This window comes from Hyla sarda, chromosome 3 (assembly GCF_029499605.1).
Source record: "Hyla sarda isolate aHylSar1 chromosome 3, aHylSar1.hap1, whole genome shotgun sequence".
Lineage (NCBI taxonomy): Eukaryota > Metazoa > Chordata > Amphibia > Anura > Hylidae > Hyla > Hyla sarda.
The window spans coordinates 21164877-21184025 of NC_079191.1; the positions used below are offsets into that span (position 1 = coordinate 21164877).

At 44.6% G+C, this 19149-nt stretch overlaps 1 long non-coding RNA gene across 1 annotated transcript; it reads right to left on the bottom strand.

Moving 5' to 3' along the window:
* Window positions 1-964: 964 nt before the first annotated feature.
* Window positions 965-7800, bottom strand: LOC130361185 (uncharacterized). The gene is made up of 3 exons (XR_008890897.1): window positions 7698-7800; window positions 2330-2441; window positions 965-2225 (listed from the first exon to the last, which is right to left on the bottom strand). It is a non-coding gene; the product is annotated as an uncharacterized LOC130361185 (long non-coding RNA).
* Window positions 7801-19149: the final 11349 nt, after the last annotated feature.

Consider the following 19149-nt stretch of genomic DNA (forward strand, 5'->3'; position numbering starts at 1 on the left):
TGTTAAAATTCAGGAAACAAATTTCAAAATCCTGTCGAGGTGGTACCGTGTGCCGACTTTGCTTCACCGATGCTACCCCGTCAGTCCCTGACACGTGTTGGAGGTGTGGCTCTGCCCCTGGGACCATGGTACATATCTGGTACGATTGCCCTCTTATTACGCCCTTTTGGTCGGGAGTCCTAGACACAGTCTCCAGGATCGTGGGCTTTGCTGTTCCGAGGTCCCCTCAGGCTGCCCTGCTGTCCATGCTGCCGGGCCAGGTGAAATCCCTAAAGAAGGGCCTGGTTGGAATCTTACACTCAGCTGCTAGGAGGGTGGTCCCCCGCAGATGGAAATCAGTACAGCCCCCGTCGCTAGCTGACTGGGTTCAGGAGGTTCAGACTATCTACGGGTTGGAGGAGTGTAGGGCGGATCTGGTGCATTCACCGGATCGTTTTGTGCGGAGATGGTCGCCTTGGGCGGCCTTTCTGTCCTCCCCTGAGTTTCAGGCTATCCCCCTCATCCCTATCCTTGAGTGAAGCTGAAGTGCTGGGTGCTACTTGACGAACCGACCTATCTCTCTACTCCCTGCTGCTCGACTCTCTTTCTTGTTACACCCCCCTTTTTTTTAAATTTTTTTTTTTATTTTATATATATTTTTCTTAATCCTACTCCCCCCGCCTATTGGCTTTGCTGAGCCTCTCCTCTTCTCTACCCTCCGTCCTCTTTACCGCTTTTTCTTCTCCCCACTCCTCCCCCCTCCCTATAGTTCCCCCCCCCCCCCCCCCCCCCCTCCTCCGTGTTTTTTTTTTTTTTTTTTATATTTTCTTCCTCCTCCTTCCCTCCTCATTTTACCCTTACCTTCTGTGTGAACCTCCTGTTTCAGTTTAACCCCCGGGTTTTTGTATTTTTTTTTTTTTAGTTTTCGTTCTTAATGGGTTCCTTCATAATCATTCGCTGGCTTATGGGATTGAATCCTGTCTTTTTTACCCCACTGTGTAATTTCTCCTGATAGTCCCTCAACTATACTAATGCAGTAGACTGTGTAAGATTTCTCTCATTACCATTGTTATATGATCTCGCCAGGGATTGTCAACTCTGCGAGTGTTGTAGTTGGAGATTTATTACCACCCTACTTGCGGTGGATGTTGTTTGTTCTCCCATATTTGTTCAATAAAAACTTTTTGAATACATAAAAAAATAAAAAAAATAGAGCTAATTTCTTCCAAAAACTGCTCTTTGATAACCCCTTTAAAATTAAGTATTTCTGGAAAAATCGCTGTTGGCTCTATATTGAGGGAATAGGCAGCTGTAGGGCATCTTTGTCAAGAACTGGGCCAGCCTTAACGGTGTACTCAGCCCCTAGACATCCGGTCCAGCCGCTGGGGACCCCGGCAATCTCCCTGTATTCATTTAGAGCGTCGGGTGCAGCGTCTGAGGCTTGTGACTTCATGCCCCCCTCACATAGACTTGCATTGAGGGGGCGTTGCCGTGATCCCACGAGTGGGGCGTGGCCGTGACATCACGAGCCTCTGCCCCGTATCTCTAGTCATCCGGCATGGAACGAAGCTCGCTTAGTGCACCGGATGTCTGGGGTGCCACAGCAGAGATCGCAGGGGTCCCTTTTGGATAGGGGATAAGATGTCTTGGGGCAGCGTACCCCTTTAAAGAAGCCTTATCGCTCATTGCCACTGAAGCAGGCAGCTTGGCCCTGTTGGGTTGGGGAAACTGGATCTCTGACCCATACTTGCCCTTTGCCTGGTTACCACTTTTCATAAAGGGGGCAAAAGTCCAAGCAGATAAAAAGTCACAACTTTATTTATTTTACACAGGGACTGATATGTGGTGCAAATGGACACCACTAATGTTACTTAGCTAGTAAAATAATGTTACATGACTTTTCACTGAATCTACACATGCTCAAGAATGGGGTAGACCAAGATGACATTGTGATCCGGAGGTCAGGACATTGTATTATGATCAATCCCTTCTTTTTCCACTGGAAAATTGTTTTGGACCACTGCTGACCACTTACCAGTGTTATAAGAGACATCGAATTCGCTAAATTTAGAACTGGCTGTGGTCACAAACTCTACAAGCATGTTATGTCCAGAGGAAACCACAGGTCGTAAGTGTCCGCCTCCGCTTGTCTTCTCCAATAGGACACGTGAGGATTTAGTGACACCATCATAGACTCTAATGTAACCAGGAGATGAAATGCTAAAATAGTTAACCTGCAATAAAATCTGGGACAAAAACAAAAGAAGAAAGTAGTCAGAAGTTTAGACAAAAAATCCAAACTATTTTGTACATTGAACTATTTAAAAAAATTTTTTTTTATTGATTTTACCTTTCTTTTCAGGACTTGGATAACCAGAGGCAGTTTCCACCATATTGGTTTGTAAAAGAACTGTTCCCGGAGAAAGATCCTGAGGTCTCCATCAACTTCTTCCTACAAAGATCTTTATTTGTGGTTATATAAGAGAACATTGTTAGTGAGCAGCATATAATTCATGAAATAACATATACATAAGATTTATTAGGATATCAGAGACTATATAAATAAAGGTACGGAAAAGAACTTACTGCAATTATATAAGGCGTTCATTTTCATTACATCCAGATTACTCATCCCTGTTCTCTGTCCAATAGGCGCCGCAGGGTCAGGCTTCGGGACTATAGTAGGAACCGTATTTTTCGCCGTATAAGACGCACTTTTTCTTCCCCAAAACTGGGGGGGAAAAGTCGGTGCGTCTTATACGGCGAATACACCCCTATCGCGGCGGTCCCTGCGGCCATCAACGGCCGGGACCCGCGGCTAATACAGGACATCACCGATCGCGGTGATGCCCTGTATTAACCCTTCAGACGCGGCGATCATAGCTGACCGCCGCGTCTGAAGGGAAAGTGACACTAACCCGGCTGTTCGGGACCGCCGCGATTTCACCGCGGCGGTCCCGAACAGCCCGACTGAATAGCCGGGTAAGTGCTTACAGGACACCGGGAGGGACCTTACCTGCTTCCTCGGTGTCTTCTCCGTTCAGGGATCCCCTGTATGGCCGGCACTCACCTTCCTCGTCATCACGTCGTCGCGTACGTGCGTCGGCGTGCGTAACGACGTGATGATGGCGACGGAGAGCAAGGATACCCGGCCGGCAGCAGAGACGTTCCGGAGCGACGGGGATCGGCGACAGCGATGGAGCGACATCCAGGGCAGCAGTGACGGGTCCGGAGCGGCGGGGACACGTGAGTATTACCTCCTATGCAGTGGTCTTCAATCTGCGGACCTCCAGATGTTGCAAAACTAAAACTCCCAGCATGCCCGGACAGCCAACGGCTGTCCGGGCATGCTGGGAGTTGTAGTTTTGCAACATCTGGAGGTCCGCAGGTTGAAGACCACTATTGGGTTCAAAATCTTTATTTTTTTTAGATTTTGCACCTAAAAATAGGGTGCGTCTTATACGCCGGTGCGTCCTATAGGACGAAAAATACGGTAAATCTTTTTTTTAAGAGAATAAGCATACCTATAGGAGATAATAGATGACATATGTCATGACATATTAATTGGATTGTAGATTTATAAGTATGGTTGATGGTTGGATGAAAGCTGCCCAAATATTGATGTACTGATATGTCCATTGATCATATTCATATTCATTCAGGTTGGTTCATATTTTTATCATCCACTTTGTTTTTGTTCTTTGAAGCGTTGACTCAGCACTCCTCCGGACCAGGAGCCATGAAGAGTAAGAACAGTTATCACCTTCTCTGAAGGCCATATGCTCAAAAAAGGCCTATGGGTCTATGGGTAGGGGATGTCTCCATAGGATATTCCCCTATTTAATGTTTTACAATATAGAGAGGAAAGGTAGCTCTAACTGCAAAAAAAGCCAGATGAGTACTGATGTGTAAGGTCGCGTATCCTATGAGACCTGAAAAGAGATTTCGAATGCAATATTGCGCAATTTGTAATCCAGTGGATAAAGTTCCGTATAGCTTAGAGAGACTTCAACAATCTTATGTAATGATATTGAACAAAGTTTGGAAGTTGCAGGACAGTGTTGGCTTACCAGTCCTGGCGGGATCCCACGGCGCTCTCACTACTTACCCGAACTTCCGAAACTTCCAAACCAGACACCTAGTCGCTCCTTGGAATGGCAAGTCGTCAGCGCCGGTGAGCCAGGGGAGGGAGAAGTCTGCTTGTCGGCGTGGTGATGCAAAGTTCTATGCGCATCAGGATGTCTACTTGCCGGTGTGGTGTTATGTAGCCTCCTGCGCTATTTGCACCAGGAGATCTGTTTGCCGTTGTAATTATCTGAAGTTTTGTGCGCTGTGTGCAACAGGAAGGTCGGCTTGTCTCTGTAGTATAGTTTGTGCGCATTGGGAGGTTATAGGATGCTGCAAATACCTATAGATTGCTATGGGTATAAAGGCTATGTTACGCCGAGCGCTCCGGGTCCCTGCTCCTCTCCGGAGCGCTCGCGGCGATCACCTTCTTGCAGCGCCCCGGTCAGACCCGCTGACCGGGAGCGCTGCATCAATGTTACCGGCAGGGATGCGACCCGCGTAGCGGGATGCGCCCGCTCGCGGCTCGCATCCCGGTCTCCTCCCCCGTCCTGTTCCCCGACGGCTCAGTCCCGGCGCGCGCGGCCCAACTCTCTGCGATTTAAAGGGCCAGTGCGCCACTGATTGGCGCCTGGCCCAATTAGTGCTCACACCTGTGCCCTCTCTATATAACCTCACTTCCCCTTCCCAGCATTGCCGGATCTTGTTGCCTTGTGCCAGTGAAAGCGTTTCTTTGTATGTCCCAAGCCAGTGTTCCAGACCCTCTGCCGTTGCCCCTGACTACGATCCTTGCTGTCTGCCCTGACCTTCTGCTACATACAACCTTGCTCTTGCCTAATCCCTTGTACCGCGTCTTTCTCAGCCGTCAGTTGGGTTGAGTCGCTATCAGGTGGAACAACCTGGGGGTTACCTGCCGCTGCAAGTCCATCCCACTTTGCGGCGGGCTCTGGTGAAAACCAGTAACCTCTTAGACTCCGTTCCCCTGGTACGGCCCACGTCATCACCCCACTGACACAGAGGATCCACCACCAGTATCCTCACAGTACCCGGATCCTGACAGGCTAGATGCGTTTTGAGACCGGCTGGGTCTCTTTTTCAATAGCAGTGCGACACTGCTATTGAAAAAGAGACCCAGCCGGTCTCGAAACACATCTAGCCTTTATACCCATAGCAATCTATAGGTATTTGCAGCATCCTATGACCTCCCGATGTGCACAGCGCACAAACTATAGTACAGAGACCTTCCTGTTGCGCACAGTGCACAAAACTTCAGATCACTACACCAGCAAACAGATCTCCTGGTGCGCATAGCGCATGAAGCTACAGAACACCACGCCGGCAAGTAGACATCCTGATGCTCATAGCGCATAGAACTTCGCATCACCACGCCGACAAGCAGACCTCCTCCTCCCTTGGCTCACTGGCGCTGACGACTCGCCATTCCAAGGAGCGACTAGGCGTCTGGTTCGGAAGCCGCTGTGGGTAAATAGTGAGAGCGCCGTGGGATCCCGCCAGGACTGGTAAGCCAACACTGTTCTGCAACTTCCAAACTTTGTTCAATATCATTACATAAGATTGTTGAAGTCTCTCTAAGCTATACAGATCTAAATAGATCTGTATAGCTTAGAGAGACTTCAACAATCTTCCCATCTTCCTTAGGGTTTTTAGGAGAGTTGGTGGACACCAACATGACATTCTCAGGTATTTAGATACAGGCAGGGCTCAAGTCCTGCAGGAACTCATGGGAAAGGAGTTCCTGCACTTTTTCCACAGTAGGAATGCAGTTCCCATTAGCAGGAGTCCTGCAGCCATTAAAAGGGGTACTTCGCCCTTAGGCATCTTATCCCCTATCCAAAGGATAGAGGATGAGATGTCTGACCACTGAGGTCCTGCTGCTGGGACCCCCTACAATCTCCATGCAGCTGGGTTCTCGCCATTTATGTCCATGGGAGGGGTGTGACGTCACGAGGGGGCGTGGTGTGACGTTGCAACCCCCACCACAGAAAGCCAGCGCTCTAAACATACTGTTTAGAACTCAGAGTCCTGCATGGAGCTCGCTGGGGTCCCAGCAGCGGGACCACTGGGATCAGACATCTTATCCCCTATCCTTTAGACGGGGGATAAAATGTCTAGGGGTGGAGTACCCCATTAAGGACTAGTGCACGTACCAAAAAAGTTGATTCTTTGCAACCGTATGACCCCTAAAAGGTTTTCATCAGAAAAAGGCTCGTGCACAGAACTTGCTGGGTGTCCTATGGTTGCCTCGGCAACTGTACCACCCAGCATCAGCTGCCTCTCTACTCACTGCATTGTGCAGATCTTGCAGGAGATCAGCTTTGGACACTTAAAATAAAAAACTCATGTCATCCATTTTGCTAACACTATTTTTCCACACACAGAAATAAAATAAATGAGTCAAACAAGTCAAAGAACGGTTTAAAAAAAAGGGGGAACTTTATTTATTATTTAATAAAATGTTTGTGTAGGGATTTTTTTTGTAACTTCCCATCACTCACAAAGAGCGTACAGTAACTAATACAGTGGTCCCTCAACATATGATATTAATTGGTTCCAGGAGAACCATCATATGTTGAAACCATCATATGTCGAGTACATATGTCTATGTAAAAATGGTAATTGGTTCTGGGGCCTCGGAACCATTGTATGTTGAATACATATCTCTATGGGAAACTGCTAATTGGTTCTGGGATGACCATTGTATGGGGAGTGTATGGGGAGTGTTTAACAAACCAGGGTGCCTCCAGCTGTTGCACAACTACAACTCCCAGCATGCATGTACAGCCATTGACTGTCTGGGCATGCTGGGAGTTATAGTTTTGCAACAGCTGGAGGCACACTGATAGGGAAACATTGATGTATTGGGTGTATAGTGTGTATATGTATTGTATGTGATGTGTGACATCGCATACAGTACTGTACAGTTCTTTAAATACCTTCAGGGGGGACAGAATGTCCTCCATTACGATCCTGCCGACTACAGCTCTATAGGAAAGGAAGGGGAGGGCAGCCAGCAGCTCATTGGATGCCTGCAGCAAGATGCTGCAGGCTATTGGCTATGGCTGCACTGGGGGGTGGGGCTTACACGGAGCTCACAGTGGAAGCCTGTATGAGTTAGCAGGACAGCATGTGAGTAACAGGAGGCAGAACGGGGCACACGGGGCACATTATACAACTATCTGTCAGTTACTGAAGTTGTCAGCGCTGTCAGATAGCTGTTTGTACGATGGCCCCGACACACAGCAGCATCATATGTCGATGCTGCCTTCAACATACGATGGGATCTGAGAGGCCATCATATGTTGAAATGATCATATGTCGGGGCCATCATAAGTCGGGGGATCACTGTACTCAGGACAGGAAAAACCTCCAGAGGGGAGGAAACCTGTAGGGAATCCATGGCTACTGTACGGCCCTTCCTCTGGGCATACTAAAGGAGGTTACCTCTAGAATTTGGGCAAATGTTTTCATGTATGTGCGTGATACCAGGAGCTATGCCTTCATCTAACTTCTTGCTGTAAGTCCGGAAATGTGACTCCACATCCTGGAAATACTGCATCTAAAATAGGAAAGGAAAAGAAAAGAAAGATTTAGTATGTGTTTATTATAGAAATGTATATGGAAAATTTACTTACCAGTCGTGTATGAATTTATATTCCAGGGTCCCTACAGTGTCCAGCATCAGCCCCTCACTGATGAAGAATGAGCAGGAGCCGTGTTATTTCTGCTCAGTGCTGCTCTCTGGTGGACAATGGTTATGACATCACATGTGTGACACGCTGCTCCTCCTGGGAGTTCTCTTTCAGTAGTGCTGCTCTCTGATTGGCTGAAAATAGAAAAAAACACTTTTAACATTCGTTGCAAATCGAATTTTTCATGAACCCGTAACAAATTCGGGTTCGTCAACTTCGATTCGCTCATCTCTAGCCGGAACTTTTGACTTTTTCAAACCAAAATACTGGGGAAAAGACAAAATATTTCTGCAATAACAAATAATCGACATAACTGAGAAATGCTATCAATTATTCAAATGGTGGATGTGCGGCTGTACTTCTCTTTTTGTGTTGCAGATTTGTAAATCACTTCTATTAAAAAATCTTAATCCTTCCAGTAATCTTTAGGGGCTGTATACGAAAGAGAAATACAAAAAAGAAATGCATTTCCTGTGATGTCCTCACCACAGTGCTCTCTGCTGACCTCTGCTGTCCATTTTAGGAACTGTGCAGAGCAGCATATGTTTGCTATGGGGATTTTCTCCTGTTCTGGTCAGTTCCTAAAATGGACAGCAGAGAGCACTGTGGTCAGGACATAACAGGAAATGCATTTTTTTTTTTTTGTATTTCTCTTTCGTATACAGCCCCTAAAAAGTACTGGAAGGATTAAGATTTTTTAATTTGGCAGAAGCTCTCTGCTTGAAAGGAAAATAGACATTCCAAATAAATTTATATTTTGATTCACAAATACAATATGTTTGCACCATAAAATTGACATGTTTTTACTTTTGGTAGATATCAGATATCAGAGGGCTTCAAAGTTCACCAGCAATTTTCAAATTTTTCACAAAATTTTCAAAATCGGAATTTTTCATGGACCAGTTCAGGTTTGAAGTGGATTTGAAGAGCCTTCCTATTAGAAATACCCCACAAATGACCCTATTATAAAAACTGCACCCCTCAAAGTACTCAAAATTACATTCAGTAAGTGTGTTAACCCTTTAGATGTTTCACAGGAATAACAGCAAAATAAAGGAGAAAATTCAAAATTTTAATTTTTTACACTCGCATGTTCTTGTAGACCCAGTTTTTGAATTTTTACAAGGGGTAAAAGGAGACAAATCCTCTCAAAATTTGTAAACCAATTTCTCTCGAGTAAGGAAATACCTCATATGTATATGTCAAGTGTTTGGGGGCTCAGTAGAGGGCTCAGAAGGGAAGGAGCGACAATGGGATTTTGGAGAGTGAGTTTTTCTGAAATGATTTTTGGGGGGCAAGTCACATTTAGGAGGCCCCTATTGTGCCAGAACAGCAGAAAAAACCCCACATGGCATACCATTTTGGAAACTATACCCCTCAAAGGCACGTTCCAAGGGTTCCAGTGAGCCTTAACACCCCACAGGTGTTTGATGACTTTTCGTTAAAGTCGGATGTGTAAATGAAAAAAAAAAATCTTTTCACTAAAGTGCATTTTTTTTCCCCAAATTTACCATTTTTATAAAGGGTAATGGGAGAAAATGCCCCCCAAAATTTGTAACCCCATCTCTTCTGAGTATGGAAATAACCCATGTTAGGACCTAAAATGCTCTGCAGGCGAACTACAATGCTCAGAAGAGAAGGAGTCACATTTGGCTTTTTGAAAGCAAATTTTGCTGAAATGGTTTTTGGGGGGCATGTCACATTTAGGAAGCCCCTATGGTGCCAGAACAGCATACTATTTTGGAAACTACACCCCTCAAGGAACGTAACAAGGGGTACAGTGAGCCTTAACACCTCACAGGTATTTCGCAACTTTTTGTTAAAGTTGGATGTGTAAATGAAAAAAAGAAAAAAAAATTCACTAAAATGCAGTTTTTTCCCCAAATTTTATATTTTTACAAGGGGTAATAGGAGAAAATTACCCCCAAAATTTGTAACTCCATTTCTTCTGAGTATGGAAATACCCCATGTGTGGACATCAAGTGCTCTGCTGGCAAACTACAATGCTCAGAGGAGGAAGAGCGCCATTGAGCTTTTGGAAAGGGAATTTGTTTGGAATGGAAGTCAGGGGCCATGTGCGTTTACAAAGCCCCCCCCCCCCCCCCCCGTGGTGCCAGAACAGTGGACCCCCCCACATGTGACCCCATTTTGGAAACTACACCCCTCACAGAATTTAATAAGGGGTGCAGTGAGTATTTACACTCCACTGGCATTTGACAGATCTTTGGAACAGTGGGCTGAGCAAATGAAAAATTACATTTTTCATTTTCACGGACCACTGTTCCAAAAATCTGTCAGACACCTGTGGGGCGTAAATGCTCACTGTACCCCTTATTACATTATGTGAGGGGTGTAGTTTCCAAAATGGGGTCACATGTGGGGGGAGTCCATTGTTCTGGCACTATGGGGGCTTTGTAAACACACGTGGCCTTCAATTCCGGACAAATTTTCTCTTCAAAATCCCAATGGTACTCCTTATCTTCTGAGCATTGTAGTTCACCCGCAGAGCACTTTACATCCACATATGGGGTATTTATATACTCAAGAGAAATGGGGTTACAAATTTTGGGGGCTTTTTTCCTATTTTCCCTTGTGAAAATGAAAAATTTAGGGTAACACCAGCATTTTAGTGACATTTTTTTTTTCCCCCATCCAACTTTAATGAAAATTTGTGAAACACCTGTGGGGTGTTAAGGCTCACTATACACCTTGAAATGTGCCATGAGGGTGTAGTTTCCAAAATGGGGTCACATGTGGGTATTTATTTTTTGGCGTTTATTTCAGAACCGCTGTAAAATCAGCCACCCCTGTGCAAATGACCAATTTAGGCCTCAAATGTACATGGTGCGCTCTCACTCCTGAGCCTTGTTGTGCGCCCGCAGAGCATTTTACGTCCACATATGGGGTATTTCTGTATTCAGGAGAAATTGTGTTACAAACTTTTTAGGGTCTTTTTTTCCTTTTACCTCTTGTGAAAATAAAAAGTAAAGGGCAACACCAGCATGTTAGTGTAAACATTTTTTTTTTACACTAACAGGCTGGTGTAGACCCCAACTTTTCCTTTTCATAAGGGGTAAAAGGAGAAAAAGCCCCCAAAATTTGTAGTGCAATTTCTCCCAATTATAGAAATACCCCATATTTGGCACTAAACTGTTTCCTTGAAATACGACAGGGCTCCGAAATGAGAGAGCGCCATGCGCATTTGAGGACTAAATTAGGAATTGCATAGGGGTGGCCATAGGGGTATTCTACGCCAGTGATTCCCAAGGGTGCCTCCAGCTGTTGCTAAACTCCCAGTATGCCTGGACAGTCAGTGGCTGTCTGGAAATGCTGGGAGTTGTTGTTTTGCAACAGCTGGAGGCTCCTTTTCGGAAACCCTGCTGTACAATACGTTTTTCATTTTTATTTGGGGGGGGCACAGTGTAAGGGGTGTATATGTAGTGTTTTACCCTTTATTATGTGTTAGTGTAGTGTAGTGTTTTTAGGGTAGATTCGCACTGGCGGAGGTTTACAGTGAGCTTGCCGCAGCCCAAACTTGAAGCAGGGAACTTACTGTAAACCTGCCCGTGTGAATGTACCCTGTACATTCACATGGTGGGGGGGGCAAACCTCCAGCTGTTTCAAAACCACAACTCCCAGCATGCACTGACAGCCCGTGCATGCTGGGAGTTGTACTTTTGCAACAGCTGGAGGCACACTGGTTAGGTTCTGTTACCTAACTCAGTATTTTCCAACCAGTGTGTCTCCAGCTGTTGCAAAACTACAACTCCCAGCATGTACTGATCGCCGAAGTTCATGCTGGGAGGTAGTTATGCAACAGCTGGAGGTACGCAACTACAACTCCCAGCATGGCGAGACAGCTCTTTGTTGTTTGGGCATGCTGGGATTTGCAGTTTTGCAAAATCTGGAGGGCTACAGTTTAGAAACCACTGCACAGTGATCTCCAAACTGTGACCCTCCAGATGTTGCAAAACTACAAATCCCAGCATGCCCAGAAAGCAAACTGCTATGTGGGCATGCTGGGAGTTGTAGTTTTGCAAGATCTAGAGGGCCACAGTTCACTGCACAGTGATAACCAAACTGTAGCCCTCAAGCTGTTGCAAAACTACAAATCCCAGCATGACAGCTGTCTGGGCATGCTGGGAGTTGTAGTTTTGCAACATCTGAAGGGCAACAGTGTAGAGACCACTGTATAGTGGTCTCAGACTGTAGCCCTCCAGATGTTGCTAGGCAACTTACCGGCTTCCGTCGGATCCAGGGAGCCAGCCGCACGACATCGCCGCCCGCCGATCTCCGACACCGATCGTCACCCGCAGCCTCGCCTGCAGGGTAAGTGGACTTCGGGGGCAGAACGAGGAAACGACAGAGGACTGGCGCTCTGTCGTTTCCTCGTTCTGCCCCACCTATTGTGGGTGGGCAGAATGGGAAAAAGGAAAGATAACCCCACGCCCCCGATCTGCTATTGGACGTTGCTTATGGACCACCAATAGGAGGGATAGGAGGGTTGGCACCCCTGCCACCTCACTCCTATCCCTTCAGGGGGATCGTAGGTGTCTTGGACAACCACGATCCCCCTTATATTCCAGGTCATCGGGTCACCATAGACTCGTAATGACCCGGAATCGCGCAAATCGCAGGTGTGAATTCACTTGCGATTTGCGCCGATCGCCGACATGGGGGGGGGGGGGAGGGGGTCTGATGACCCCCCCCTGGGCATTTGTGCGGGGTGCGCGCGTCGGGGACCAAAATTCCCACGGGCGTACAGGTACGCCCTTGGTCCTTAACCCCTTAAGGACGCAGGACGTAAATGTACGTCCTGGTGAGGTGGTACTTAACGCACCAGGACGTACATTTACGTCCTAAGCATAACCGCGGGCATCGGAGCGATGCCCGTGTCATGCGCGGCTGATCCCGGCTGCTGATCGCAGCCAGGGACCCGCCGGTAATGGCCGACGCCCGCGATCTCGCGGGCGTCCGCCATTAACCCCTCAGGTGCCGGGATCAATACAGATCCCGGCATCTGCGGCAGTTCGCGATTAAAATGAACGATCGGATCGCCCGCAGCGCTGCTGCGGGGATCCGATCATTCATAACGCCGCACGGAGGTCCCCTCTCCTTCCTCCGTGCGGCTCCCGGCGTCTCCTGCTCTGGTCTGTGATCGAGCAGACCAGAGCAGAAGATGACCGATAACACTGATCTGTTCTATGTCCTATACATAGAACAGATCAGTATTAGCAATCATGGTATTGCTATGAATAGTCCCCTATGGGGACTATTCAAGTGTAAAAAAAAATGTAAAAAAATGTAAAAGTAAAAGTAAAAAAAAAGTGAAAAATCCCCTCCCCCAATAAAAAAGTAAAACGTCAGTTTTTTCCTATTTTACCCCCAAAAAGCGTAAAAAAAAATTTTTATAGACATATTTGGTATCGCCGCGTGCGTAAATGTCCGAACTATTAAAATAAAATGTTAATGATCCCGTACGGTGAACGGCGTGAACGAAAAAAAAATTAAAGTCCAAAATTCCTACTTTTTTAATACATTTTATTAAAAAAAAAATTATAAAAAATTTATTAAAAGTTTTTTATATGCAAATGTGGTATCAAAAAAAAGTACAGATCATGGCGCAAAAAATGAGCCCCCATACCGCCGCTTATACGGAAAAATAAAAAAGTTATAGGTCATCAAAATAAAGGGATTATAAACGTACTAATTTGGTTAAAAAGTTTGTGATTTTTTTTAAGCGCAACAATAATATAAAAGTATATAATAATGGGTATCATTTTAATCGTATTGACCCTCAGAATAAAGAACACATGTCATTTTTACCAGAAATTGTACGGCGTGAAAACAAAACCTTCCAAAATTAGCAAAATTGCGTTTTTCGTTTTAATTTCCCCACAAAAATAGTGTTTTTTGGTTGCGCCATACATTTTATGATATAATGAGTGATGTCATTACAAAGGACAACTGGTCGCGCAAAAAACAAGCCCTCATACTAGTCTGTGGATGAAAATATAAAAGAGTTATGATTTTTAGAAGGCGAGGAGGAAAAAATGAAAACGTAAAAATTTAATTGTCTGAGTCCTTAAGGCCAAAATGGGCTGAGTCCTTAAGGGGTTAAAGGGGTATTCCAGGCAAAACCTTTTTTTATATATATCAACTGGCTCCGGAAAGTTAAACAGATTTGTAAATTACAGTGGTCCCTCAAGTTACAATATTAATTGGTTCCAGGACGGCCATTGTATGTTGAAACCATTGTATGTTGAGACCAGAACTCTATGGAAACCTGGTAATCGGTTCTGAAGCCCCAAAATGTCATCCAAAAATAGGAAAAAGTGAGGATAAAAGAAAAAAAATAGATAACTAATATAGATAATGTATGCCATAATCATTGATAAAGAGGTGCAAGACCTCGAAACGCGTCTGTAACGGCAATAAAGAACACTTTTAAATAACAGACTCACCACATCTTTATTCCATCTACGGTTGGCGCCGAACATCCCGGGAACCTTTTTTCCAGACCCCGCAAACCAGCTTATCGAGTGTGCTGCCACACATCTCGAGCAACCCGGACGGCTGCACCGCAAACAACATCCAAAGGGATCATATCTATCAGACGTCCACAAGGTTGTTGTGTGCCAACACAACCTTGCAAGGTGAGATCATCATTCATATCCACCTATTTCTTCCACCTAGTACAAACATACTGCCCAATAGGAAGCTCTGTTTTGTATACAGCCCCACCATAATATAGATAAAACAAATCCTTCCATATAAAAGTAAGAAAGATCTGCTGGGAGCTGTAATCACTGTCTATGTAGAGGACAGGAGCTTCTTCGGGGTCCTGTACAGTACACACAGTGTCCCAAAAAAAAGTAAAATGGAGCCGCCCTTACCTGGAGCAGCTATCCCTGGCAAAGGTAAAGTGTAGTACTGAACATGTAATACCTCCCTGTACTGTAGGGGGCGCTACCAAACAGCCAGTCAGTGCATGCACTTCAGTAATACAGGTGTTTTACCAGTGAATGTCCATTCTGATTGGTCGGTTCTTCCAGCCATTGACACGTTTTTCAGATCTGGACTGTCTGTACATTGTATGTTGAGTCCGGTTTCAAGTTACAATGGTCCAGAAAAGACCATTGTATGTTGAAATTATTGTATGTTGAGGCCATTGTAAGTTGAGGGATCACTGTACTTCTATTAAAAAATCTTAATCCTTCCAATAGTTATTAGCTTCTGAAGTTTTCTGTCTAACTGCTCAATGATGATGTCACGTGGAGAATATCCCCATAGGAACTGCACAGCTCCCTGTACGCTCTTGGTCCTTAACAGGTTAAATAGGCTTCTGAGAAATAAAAGAAGTGACTTACTTTTGACTTAAAATGTAGAAAACAAAGACAGGCGGGGAAGGCAAAAACAAATAACTTTAAAAAGGCAAACTTCCCTGGGCTGAGATCTGCACTACAGGACATAGACTGGGGGGAGGTGTTGTCAAATACTGATACAGAAGGTAAATGGGACATCTTTAAATCAACTCTAAATAACTATACAGCTAAATATATACCAAAGGGGAACAAATATAAACGATTAAAACTAAATCCTACATGGCTGACAAATGAGGTTAAAAGAGCAATAAACAACAAAAAAATAGCCTTCAAAAAATACAAATCTGATGGGTCAGCGATAACATTTAAACAGTACAAAGAGCTTAATATAATCTGTAAAAATGTAAAAAAAAAAAAACAGCAAAAATTCAAAACGAGAGACAGGTGGCCATAATAATGATAATGGGGAGGTTGTCACGGGCGATCAAGAGAAAGCGGAGCTACTGAATGGGTTCTTTAGTTCTGTATACACTATGGAAAAAGGAGCTGACATTGGCCAGGTCAGTGCTGGTAACACATCATGTACAGGTCAGTGCTGGTAACACATCATATAATGTATTGAACTGGCTTAATGTAGAGATGGTACAAGGTAAGTTAAGTAATATAAATGTAAGCAAATCTCCAGGACTGGATGGATTACACCAAAGAGTTCTTAGAGAGGTAAGTTCAGTAATATCTGTACCCCTGTTCATGATATTTAGAGATTCTCTGGTGTCTGGTATTGTGCCAAGGGACTGGCGCAAGGCGAATGTGGTGCCAATCTTCAAAAAGGGCTCTAGGTCTTCCCCAGGAAACTATAGACCGGTAAGTTTAACGTGCATTGTGGGTAAATTGTTTGAAGGACTTATAAGGGATTACATACAGGAATACATAGGGGATAATAGTATTATAAGTGATAGCCAGCATGGGTTTACTAAGGATAGAAGTTGTCAAACCAATCTAATTTGCTTTTATGAAGAGGTGAGTAGAAGCCTTGACAGAGGAATGGCTGTGGATATAGAGAGGGGGCTGTGTATATAGAGGGGGGCTCTGTATATAGAGGAATGGCTGTGGATATAGAGAGGGGGCTGTGTATATAGAGGGGGGCTCTGTATATAGAGGAATGGCTGTGGATATAGAGGAATGGCTGTGGATATAGAGGGGGGCTCTGTATATAGAGGAATGGCTGTAGATATAGTTTTTCTGGATTTTGCTAAACCGTTTGATACTGTCCCTCATAGACGTCTGACAGGTAAGTTAAGGTCCTTGGGCTTGGAAACTTTAGTTTGTAACTGGATTGAACACTGGCTCATGGATCGTACCCAGAGAGTGGTGGTCAATGATTCGTACTCTGATTGGTCCCCGGTTATTACTGGTGTACCCCAAGGTTCAGTACTGGGACCGCTGCTGTTTAATTTATTTATCAATGATATAGAGGATGGTATTAACAGCTCTGTTTCTATCTTTGCAGATGACACCAAGCTTTGTAGCACGGTACAGTCTATAGAGGATGTGCATAAGTTACAAGATGACTTGGATAGACTAAGTGTCTGGGCATCCACTTGGCAAATGAGGTTCAATGTGGATAAATGTAAAGTTATGCATCTGGGTACTAATAACCTGCATGCATCGTATGTCTTAGGGGGGATTAAACTGGCAGAGTCACTGGTAGAGAAGGATCTGGGTGTACTTGTAGATCACAGACTACAGAATAGCATGCAATGTCAGGCTGCTGCTTCCAAAGCCGGCAGGATATTGTCATGTATAAAAAGAGGCATGGACTCGAGGGGCAGGGACATAATACTCCCCCTTTATAAAGCATTGGTACGGCCTCACCTGGAATATGCTGTTCAGTTTTGGTCGCCTGTACATAAAAGGGACACTGTGGAGCTGGAAAGGGTGCAGAGACGCGCGACTAAACTAATATGGGGCATGGAACATCTTAGCTATGAGGAGCGATTAAAGGAGTTACAATTGTTTAGTCTTGAGAAGAGACGTTTAAGGGGGGATATGATAAACGTATATAAGTATATTAATGGCCCATACAAAAAATATGGAGAAAAACTGTTCCAGGTTCAACCCCCCCAAAGGACGAGGGGGCACTCCCTCCGTCTGGAGAAGAAAAAGTTTAGTCTCAAGGGGCGACACGCCTTCTTTACCGTGAGGACTGTGAACTTATGGAACGGTCTACCTCAGGAACTGGTCAAAGCAGGAACAATTAACAGCTTTAAAACAGGATTAGATACATTCCTGGAACAAAATAACATTAATGCTTATGAAGAAATATAAAATCCCATCCCTTCCCCAATATCGCGCCACACCCCTACCCCTTAATTCCCTGGGTGAACTTGATGGACATATGTCTTTTTTCGACCGTACTTACTATGTAACTATGTAACTATGATTAGTTGCTATTGGCAACTGCACCACTCTTCCTCTACACAGGTTTTCATAAATCTCCCCCATTATGCTTGTTCTTAAAGGGGCCTACCATTAAAGGGGTACACCACCCCTAGACATCTTATCCCCATCCAAAGGAAAGGGGATAAGATGTCTGATCATGGGGGTCCAGCCTCTGGGATCCCCGCGATCGGGGTGCAGTCACATAATGTTCAGAAAGCTGTGGTCGTGACATCACTCTACACCCCCTCTATTCATGTCTGTAGGAGGGCCATAACGCCAGCGGCCGAACCCCCGTGATCAGACATCTTATCCCCTATCCTTTGGATAGGTGATAAGATGTTTAAGGGCAGAGTACCCCTTTAAACATATTTGCAGTGATGGGATTAGTACGAGATTTTTTTCAAAGGCATTGGATCACTTCAATAGCAAATAATGAATGGCGATGATTTCTAAAATTGCTGAGTAAGGGTATGTTCATGCGGCAGAATGTCCATGCCGAATTCTACCAGAATATTCCGATGCAGCAGAGTCCTATTGAGAGACAACATTTGTAGGGTTTATCAATAAAATTACGTGCTGCGGTCAAGCCCTTGGTCACCCACATAGTGTATACTGTCAGGGTATAAAACAAAGCGCTTTATACGGGAAAAGTTAAGGAGAAATAGAAATAATCAACAGGGTTGATCCTATGAGGTGGACATAAAACAAAAGCTCAAAAAGAGTACATTTGTAGGTAATTTATGTTGTGCAAAAGTAAAACCCTCTACTAACGGTTAGATAGAATATAAAAATTATTTATTACACAATATTAATACAGTTGAAATAATCTACACCAAACAATATAACGATATATAAATATGCAATACTCAGATTTGGCCACTAGATGGCTCTATACCAAACACTAATTACCCTATCAACTGGACAACACTAGAGGGCAGATGACTAACTAGTCACACAATATACCATGGGAGATTTATGCAATGTAAAGACAATTATGCATGCCAGATTATTGCTCTGACTAGAGAAGAGCGAACTTTTGAAAAATTTGATTCGGCGGATTCGCTGAATTTTACAGAAAAATTCAGTTCGGTCCGAATTTATTTATGGCTAATCTGTATAAAAAACAGCTATTTCTGGCCTACAGAGAGCCTCAATAGGGGTGTAGAACACTGCTTTGTTCTAACACGCATATGGAGTGTGCTGGGTAAGTGAAATAATACTGTTATTCAGTATGACATGCAGATTACAGGCACCGCTATTAGAATCACTCCCGCAGAGTGTCTGGATGTGGCAGATTTTTTAATGTAATTTTTGTTTAATTTAATAAGAATTTATAAAAAAATTTTGATTATCCATTCTGGTGAGCATTGAGCTGGTGGTCCGCCATGAGGCGAGCTACCTCCTGTTCCAGCCCCTGCCTCTCAGCACACCCCCATACTCTGAGTGTCCACTTGAAAAGGGAGGGACTGCAGTATCAGCAACTTGGACAGGAGCACATTCAGCTTCTGTGCCATTGGATAAGTGGGCGCACAAAGCTAGAAGTGGCTGCAGTGAAAAAGCTCGTACTTGTATCTTAAAATCGAGATACCACCTGTTTCAGCCCTGACTATGAAAGTGCATATGTTTCA